A 9,452-nucleotide genomic window follows, 5' to 3' on the forward strand; every position below is an offset into this window, starting at 1 on the left:
TCACCTAGAAAGAGCTACGCAGGGCATTCATAGGCCTGTGAGAAAAAGGGGCCGAGTTAGACCTTGAGAGGTGCTTATATTAGTGAACACCAGAGGAAGAGCATTCTAGAAATAATTCAAATTCCTAACAATATGGGGCACCATCTAGTCCTCCACTCCTGTATCTGATTTTTCTTTAATAGAGAACAATGACTGGGGCGCCTGGCTGGCTCAGTGAAGCACATGACTCTTCACCTTGGGCTCATGAGTTCGAGCCTCACATTGGGGATAGAGTTTACGCAAAAAAAAAAAAAAAAAAAAGAATAATGACTCATCTGTTTTTTAAAATTCTTTAAGTGTTTATTCTTGAGAGAGAGACAGAGCGTGAGCGGGGAGGGGCAGAGAGAGAGAAGGAGACACAGAATCTGAAGCAGGTTTCAGACTCTGAGCTGTCAGCACAGAGTCCAATGTGGGGCTCCAACTCACGAGCCATAATCATGACCTGAGCCGAAGTCAGACGCTTAATTGACTGAGCCACCCAGGGCCGGGACTCATCTTCTTTAACACAGAATCTGTTTGGTGCCTGTCTGAGAATTAAAGAAAATAGGTAGCTTTTTCCTGCATAAGGATACTTCTTTGCAAAGGCAGTATTTCGCAAACTCTTTGCTGGTTGACCGTGATCCACAGTGAGAAATTCAAGTTATATATGCATAGATATATATGCATAAAGACAAAAGGCTTTATGAAACAATAGCTACCTGTAGCTTCTACAATTAATGCTATTTTCTATTTTATTCTATTCCTGTAAGGAAAACAAAACAAAACAAAACAAAACCATGACTGCTGGGTCCCAGTGAGTTGACATCACAAAAGACAGTGGGATTCAGGGCTGTGGTTTCTGGAAGTCTACTCTCCCTCTAGTGGTTGACATCTTTCAGGAGAGATCAGAGCTTGAGGCTCAAGCTGGAGACCCACGGAGAAGAGCATCACTCCATCTCCAAAGGCCCCCCACCCCCTTTCCTGGAGGAATTTTTAGCTTTGGGAGGAAGTCTAGGCAGGTTTGACCCGCAGTTGCTCTGATTGTTTCCAGATGCAAATAATAATGATAGGCATTGAATCAGGCACTTTCTGTACATTATTAACAATTCTCATAATAAGCCTCTGAGGGAAATGTAATTATTACCTCCATGTTACAGAGGGGAAACATAAGGCTAAGAGAGAATTTGCCCATGATCGTACTGCCCGCGAACAGTGACACTCAGATCCACGCTCAGTCGGCTTGCAGGACAGTGACGGTGAGCTGCAGCTTCTTGGCTTTACTGTGCCTCATCCCCATTAGTCCCCTAGCAAGTGTCCCTCAGCAAGACTTGGTCTTGACTCACAGCAGTCTTTATTCCTTCTCTTACGGAGACTCTGTGCATTTACAAGTTTCTTGAATATAATCGAGGATCTGAAATGTGTTCTGGAAGCGCAGGCGGAAAGAGAAGGAGCGGGAGAGAAAGAGAAAGGGTGGGGTAGGTCGAGGAAGGCCCTTTTGAGGCTGGGCTGGAAAAGGCGATCTGGAGGGGGAGAGGCCGGGTTCTCATCACCTTGACCTCCCTGCCTCTGTCTTTGCCCTGATGATCAGCCACCTGCACGTCTCCACCAGGCTTATCTCTCCAAAACAGCTCTGTCCTCATCACTTTCCTACCTCGTGCTTCTTGCTGACATGGCCTACGCACCTGTCCCGAACTGAAAGCCTCCTTCTCTCCCTTCAACGCCAACTCAGTGTCTCCTCCTCAGACGGCCATTCCAGACTTGTAACTGGCCCTGCCCGACCATCCCCAATCCTCGCCCACTCGCTCACGACGTCTGCACATGAAGCCTGGCAGGCTTTCCCTGTCCCTGAATGCACGCGGCTTGTCTGATCTCAGTGCCTGCGCTCATGTTGGGCCCTTGCCTGGAATGCCCTGCTTCCTCTCTCCCTGTCTATACCCACCCATCCTTTAAGACTCCGTTCGGGCCTTGCCTCTTCTTTAATGCCTTCCCCTGATTCTTCTGTTACCTTTGCATCTCTGCTCTTGTAGCATCCACGGAGGGATATTACCAAATACTGTAGAATATTTATGTATTTTTTAAAATTTGTTTAATGTTTATTTTTGAGAGACAGAGCATGAGTGGGGGTGGGGCAGACACACACACACACACACACACACACACACACACACAGAATTGGGAGCAGGCTCCAGGCTCTGAGCTGTCTGTCAGCCCAGAACTGGACGTGAGATCATGACCCGAGCCGAAATCGGGCACTTAACCGACGGAGCCACCCAGGCGCCCCCAAATACTATAGAATATTTAAATGGTTCATGTTTATGCCTTCAGCCAGATACACTTATTCATTAATTTTAAAGTTATTGATCGAATTGCCTATTATGCAGACACGGGAAATTCTAGGACAAGGAAGGTAAGAGGAGCTCTCAAAACGTGAGGATTCGCAGACAGGGGCCAGCACGGTGCAGCACAGAGCTGCTGCTTTTTTTTCTTACTTCTGGGAAAGTACCCCAATTTTCTTCTGGGCAGCCCCTGAAATCTAAGCCTGTGTTGCAGGAGCAGGGCCAGACTCCACACCTTAAAAAGAGGAGCGGGCATGTGACAGAGGGCTGGCCACTGAGAACTGCACTCCCCTGGTTGCAGAGATGGGGTGCGATGGGCTAGGCCGGTGGGAAATTAGTCCCAGGTGCCCGCTAGAACTAGCAGGGGTGTTCAGCTGGCGGAACATGAGCCCGGAGCCACTGGCAATTATTACTGCCACCACTTTGAGGGGGTCTGTCTGAAGGGGAAGCCAACATGGGGGACATCAGAGTTGGGGGATTCTGGAGAACACCGTTTAAGCACCCTTATCCAGCCTCTACCGTATCAGAAAGCCATTGCATTCTTTCCTGCTCAGGCCGGTTTCTGTTAAGATTCCGTAACGTGCAACTAAACGAGCCCTCACCATTGTGGTGCATCCGTTGCGATCCATGCTCCGTGGTTACCTGTAAGCGGATAACAGCTCAAGGCACACCCCCTGGCATCCGGCCTGGAACTGCTCACCGGCCCTAAGTAGCCTAGCTAGGTTCCCAATCCAGCTCAGGTTGGTCCAATTAAAGCGAGTCAATTGATTTCTCATGGCTCTGGTCACGGAGGAGCACTGCCTTTTCCCCTGAATGAAATCCTTCCCGTGGCACCCTGCCCGGCACTGCTATGCTTTAACTGCTCAGTGTGTTCCTGAAGCTTTCTGTGCTGCCTCACGTCGGCCCACAGGTGCATACAGTTGGTTCTGTGTCTCTGCAAATGGTCTACACGATCCTCTATCATTTGATAAGACAGGCATATCTCAAAATGAGAGGGGGTCCTCATGTTGAGTAAGCATTAGAGGAATGAGCTTATAAGTCTACAGTGGGCTTATCAAACTGTAAGTGGTGGTGATGTAGTGAGAACAGGGCAAGAAAGAGAGTAGTCACCACAGTAATGCCTGTGGGTGAGTGGTGGCTACTGAGGGTGTGCTTTGTCCGTTCTCTGGTAAGTTCTTATCAATCAATTGGCATGTATTTAATAAGTGCCGACTAGAAATTAAAGTCAAACCCTTTCAGTTGTGTTCCACAGCCCTAAGCCAGTACCCGCCTAATAGTTACCTTCGGTGACTAATAACGCTTTACACCCTTGACGTTAGTTAGAGACAAAGTCTGAACGCAAAGAGAACAAATTCTTGGTTCCCAATACAGTACTCATCTCCAACCCTGGGTCAAGCAATGACCAAATATTCCTGAGCTCGTTATCAGAAGTAGTTTCCTTTCCTCTAACGTTTCGCTCTGGATTCTTGGAAGACTGTCACTCCCCAAAGTCAGAGGCGGCGGAACATTTGAAAATGCTTTTAACAGAATAGGTTATGCCTTGAACTAAATCGCTGCCTTACCTTCAAAGTCCTGAGGCTGCCCAAGTGGACTTCCTGTGCCTGCGTCTAGTCTCCGGCCAAGGCCACATGCGGACACACCCTTGGCTCGGGCCCGAGTTGGAGCTTCTCCAGCTGAAGGTGTCCCTCTTGCTTCCGTGCTTCTGCCTGGCAAATATTTGGAATATTTGAATATTTGGAACATTCCGGGTACCCTCTCTGGCCCCTTTTAGTTAAATCCTTTGTAAAGTGACCTTCTACAGGGAGCCTTTTACAGGGAGCCCAGTAAATAGCTCCTGTTAGAGGTTCATCCAGAAGTAAGACTGGCCTCTGGTCTGCGTGGGAGATGGTGGGTCATGGGCAATCCTACAGAGCATGATTTAATTAGAACCTGTTGGGAGCCAGACTTTCAATGGAGCTAGTTCCTACTAAGAAAGCTCAGAACCCTTTCTGAGAGACAACAACACTCCCCTTCTCCAAATATCTCAGGAACCAGTAGACTGTAACAAGTTTATTTTTCCCTGTAGCCAAGAGTTGGGAAGTACATAACTTACCTTTCTTCCTTCACTGAAGTTGGGTGGCCATTGCTAAGACCAATGGCAGACGCTAAGGCAGTGTCTCCTGGGCAGTGGTTCTCAGCTTTGAGGGCACGTTAGAAAGCTGGGGATTTTAGGGGCGCCTGGCTAGCTCGATCAGTAGAGCATGCGACTCTTGATCTCAGGGTTCTAAGTTCAAACCCCACCTTGGTTGTAGAGATTATTTAAAAATAAAATCTTAAAAAAGAGAAGAAACCTGAGGATTTTAACAACTGTTGATGTGTGCTGTGCTACCCACTGCCCTCCCCCCCCCCCCCCCGCCCCCAGGGTCTGAGTTATGTGGTCGGGGGTACACCTGGCATCAGGATTGAAAAATCATGCCAGCTATTTATAATAGTGCTATAGTTGTATGATTTGACTGGGCCCAGAAGAAAAAAGAAAAGGCAAAACCCAGCCTTTGTTTATAAAGGTTATTGTTGCTTAGAACTTATTGTTATATGCCACAGAATATGACTTTGTACTAAAGAAGTTTGGAAAAACCTTTTGCTTTTTTTTTTTTTTTTTTTTTTTTTAGTAGTCGGGAGGAGTAAGTCTCCACCTTGCGGGCTCCACGGGACTGAATGTCCCAAAGCCTAAATGAGATTAGGTAGTAGCGGGACACGCGTGTGTGTGTGGGGGGGTGGGGCAGTGCTTAGTAAACCAGGATTTGCACACCTGCCGGGGGTGGGGTGGGGATGGGTGAGGCCAGGAAATGCTGGAGGAGATGAACAGGGCATAGGACCACGAGGAGTGAGAGGCCTGCAGTGAGGCAGGAGTCTCATCTCAAGGTGAGACATTGACTCAGCTGGGGCCGATCCTTTTTTTTTTCTTTTAAAGCCATACGTTAAGATTTGTATATCAAATCTCTCAATTCTGAGAACACTCAGTGCCAAAAAACGCATTTGGGAAGTAGACACATGGATCCCACACTTTCTTTGAAAGTCACCTTAGTTCCCTTCCATACTCATTTATAAGACAGCTTGCAATGCTCTCTCAAGTGTGGGGACATATTGGAATTCTTCAAATACCAAGCAAACATCAAAAAATTCGAGGAGTAATCAGTGTCCTGATTCTGTTCCCTTCAGTTTGCAGACAAGCACACAGAGGCTCAAAGAATTGGAGGCATATGCCCAGGGTCACAAGGTCAAGTAGTGGCTATAATGACATTCTTGATCTAACCCAAACATCTAGTCTGTGCTTCCTACTTTTCAACAGAATTCCAGTTTGGGGATCTATCCCTCCCAGAGTGACTCAAGGATGCCCAGTGCAACACCATTTCCAGCTCTAGGGTAGATCCTGGTCAGTCTAAGCCAATCAATGCATGGCATTCTCCTGGTAATTGCTTTGATGCAGTGGTGGGTACATGACCAAAGGTGGCCCAGGCAGATTGAAGGAGAGGACTTATGTCCCATGCTGGAGGGAGAAGACTCCCTTTCCTGCCTGTAGCCTCCATTACCAATGGGAGCCATTTTTTCACCATTAGGGATCTATCCTATGCAGGTGTCCAAGCACAGAGCACAGCTGAGCCTCTACTAAGTGAAGTGTACTTCTCATTATACCAGGCAATTGCCTCACAATTCCCAGTAGGCTAGGCTGCTCCAGTGGGTATCTGGGCAACGGGAACACTTTTAACTTTTCCAGGCTGCTGCGTAGAGCTGGTGAGTAGCCACAGAATGGAACTGAAAGAATTTCTGTGGCTCTGTCTTTAGCAGGTGAACCTTGGCTGGTCCCCACTGCTGTGAATGACGTTGCCTGTATCTGCACATGGCTGTTGAGACTGAAGAGGAAGAAACTACCTAAACCAGCCAACATATTTTAGTGGTAAGAAATAGATGATGCAATTCAAGCTGCCTAAATAATAAAAGAAATGTATATTCTCAAGTAAATAAAAAGTACTTCGGTGTGTGTGACTCAATCTATACGCTCAAGTGACATCACTAGGACCCTGCCTCTGGTCATCTCTTGGCTGTCCTATCACCCACTTTATTTTTATATTCCACCTGGGCTAAGTTGACAGCCAGAAACTCTAGACACACCTTTCCTGCTCAAGACCAATGGAAAGCAGGTGGGTGTCCTTCCTGTGTCAGGCAAGGCAAAGGTCTTTCTTGCTTCTCATTGGCTCTGGTGGATCACATGGCCATTCCTGCACCAATCACTGTGCCATGGCCCGAAGGGTGGGGCCTGAGCTGCGTGTCTCTCCCTAGAAAGAAGAATGTCTACTGAGAATGGCAGCAGATCCTCAGAGGAAAATTACTGTTCTGTCACCCAGGAGACTGGCAAATTGGTGCTGTCTGTCCAACTCAATAACTAGAAGCTTTTCCAAATGTGTAGGTTTTTGGGGGGGGTTATATTGTGCAAAGAGCAGAGAATGTGAAATCAAAGGAGTGAGATTTCAGTCCTGGATCTCTGAGCCTCATCTCAGTCCACAGATGTTCAGTGGGGAAGAACACCTTCCTGTGGCTTGACTCCAGTGTCGTTCTGAAGACTGAATGCGATCCTGTGTGGCAAAGCACTTTTTAAAGTGTTAAAGGCTAAACCCAAATGAGGGACTGTTGTTGTTTGTCATTACTATTATCGTCTTTTCTGAATTTCTCCCACTCATGCTCTGATTATAATTCAGTGCTATTTCAGGCAAGATCTGAGGAGTAAATGCATCAGTAGCAGCTAGAATGAATTTGGCCAAGGTGGCCATAAGCATACACGGCTTTTTTGTGAGAATCAAAAATAGACCCGTCCTGCCTCCTCTGGGTGGTGCAGTTCCCAGGGAACATGGCTTGGCAAGTGGAAAGCATACTGGATTTCAGCTGTTGTTGCCCCCTTGGCAGGAAGGGGAGCAGGCAGGGGTGGAGGGTTCTGTGCAGTGCACAACCTGCACGGCTTTACTTTGTGGCCCTGACTTTGATGATGAACCACCGAGCAGGATGAACTCTGGAAGCCCAACTCCTCCTTTTCCTGGCAAAGTTCATTTAAGCCTCTAAGATCATTTATCTTTTTCCTCTCTTCTGAGCATTTTCACTCAGGCTGAATGCAGCAGCCTGTGCTGTCTCTTTTAGTTAACTGCCCACTGGTGATCCAGATTCTGCCGGCCTTTTCAGAGGCTCATTGCACACCGTTCCAACTGCAAGGAAGAGAAGCCTTCCTTTTTAGCGACGCTGATGAGTGATGTTGCAGACGGTGGCTAACCCTTTAAAACGAACACAACACATTGGTGGCCCACAGCGGGCTGTTGCTGGAAAGTCAGATGCTGATTTCCCCGAAATGCCCAGGAAGGAAGGTTGAAAGACACAGGCAGCTTCACCTAGATTGACCACCACTGTTTGCTGTTCTGAATCCTCCTGGCAACAGCAACTCCGGAAAGAAATTATTTGAACCGGATCCAGCCAGCCTCCAGGGAGCCAGGGATGCAATACAGTAGCCTTTGTGTTACTGTGACTGAAAGTCTTCCTCTTCTTAAAAGATTATCCTTCTCTTGTGTGACAGATGGATAGTTGGAGCCAACAGGAACTCGCAGTGTTGTTGAGTTGTGAATGTGTTGCCCCATTCACCGCATCCTTGGTATCTTCTGGGGCACCTGAAATGGCAGAGACTTTTCAACGTGTTGTGAGCCAGGATTAACCCATCGCCATGACACCAGTGGTGTGGTGTAGGTGAACTGAGTCTCAGCGTAAAGCATGCCCAGGTCTCTTTTGTCTAGAACGCTCCCTTGATCGACACCACTGTTCTTCCCTCATCCCTCTCCTGGGACCCAGAGAAAAGTCTGCCGCCTTAGCTACAGTTTCCTCACTGCCTCCCTGTTTTGCTTCCTCCTTCCTCCAAGATGGCGGCTTTTCTGTTTGTTCTCCTCTCCCCATACATGCATTCTCTGCCCTTTCCTGCCCCTGCTGAGCTCTTTACCCCCAGGTTTCTAGTTGGTTCACCCAGTGGGAGGCACAGCAGGAGACTAGAAGGTGTGAGGGACGTGTCATGAGGTGTTGGCTGGCCCCGCCTCTCCATTGAAGCATCAGGCTCTCCTGTCCCTTGAGGCACAGGGATGCAAACAGCTTCCAGCAATCGTGAGTCTCCAGGCGCCTTATTAACTCCAGGCGTTTCTGGCTCCTTTCATCCTGCCTACACCTTACAGAGTCCCTTCATTAAATTCTTTTTTTTGAAAACTGTACCTTTATTTTTTTAATTTTATTTTTTATTTTTAAAAATTTACATCCAAATTAGTTAGCATATAGTGCAACAATGATTTCAGGAGTAGATTCCTTAGTGCCCCTTACCCAATTAGCCCATCTGCCCTCCCACAACCCCTCCAGTAACCCTCAGTTTGTTCTCCATATTTACAAGTCTCTTCTGTTTTGTCCCCCTCCCTGTTTTTATTTTATTTTTGTTTCCATTCCCTTATGTTCATCTGTTTTGTCTCTTAAAGTCCGCTTATGAGTGAAGTCATATGATTTTTGCCTTTCTCTGACTAATTTCACTTAGCATAATACCCTCCAGTTCCATCCATGTAGTTGCAAATGGCAAGATTTCATTCTTTTTGATTGCCGAGTAATACTCCATTGTATATGTATATACCACATTTTCTTTATCCGTTCATCCATCGATGGACATGTGGGCCCTTTCCATACTTTGGCTATTGTTGATAGTGCTGCTATAAACATGGGGGTGCATGTGTCCCTTCGAAACAGCACACCTGTATCCTGTGAGTAAATGCCTAGTAGTGCAATTGCTGGGTCGTAGGGTAGTTCTATTTTTAGTTTTTTGAGGAACCTCCAAACTGTTTTCCAGAGTGGCTGCACCAGCTTGCATTCCCACCCTTCATTAAATTCTTTACAGTGCAGGGGTGCTTGGGTGGCTCAGTCAGTCCGACTTTGGCTCCAGTCATGATCTCATGGTTCATGAGTTTGAGCCCCATGTTGGGCTCCTCCTGGGCTCCTCCCCACCCCCTACCCCCCCCCCCCCTCAAAACGTTCTCTGCCTCTCCTCTGCTTGCACTCGCT

The 9,452-nt window shown here is 47.4% G+C and overlaps 1 long non-coding RNA gene across 1 annotated transcript; it reads right to left on the reverse strand.

The window, feature by feature from the left end:
• Positions 1 to 3,491: 3,491 nt before the first annotated feature.
• On the reverse strand, positions 3,492 to 8,586 carry LOC123593693. Its single transcript, XR_006710467.1, has 3 exons — positions 6,504 to 8,586; positions 4,147 to 4,149; positions 3,492 to 4,060 (listed from the first exon to the last, which is right to left on the reverse strand). It is a non-coding gene; the product is annotated as an uncharacterized LOC123593693 (long non-coding RNA).
• Positions 8,587 to 9,452: the final 866 nt, after the last annotated feature.

Source organism: Leopardus geoffroyi, chromosome D4 (genome assembly GCF_018350155.1).
Source record: "Leopardus geoffroyi isolate Oge1 chromosome D4, O.geoffroyi_Oge1_pat1.0, whole genome shotgun sequence".
In the NCBI taxonomy this organism is placed as follows: Eukaryota; Metazoa; Chordata; class Mammalia; order Carnivora; family Felidae; genus Leopardus; species Leopardus geoffroyi.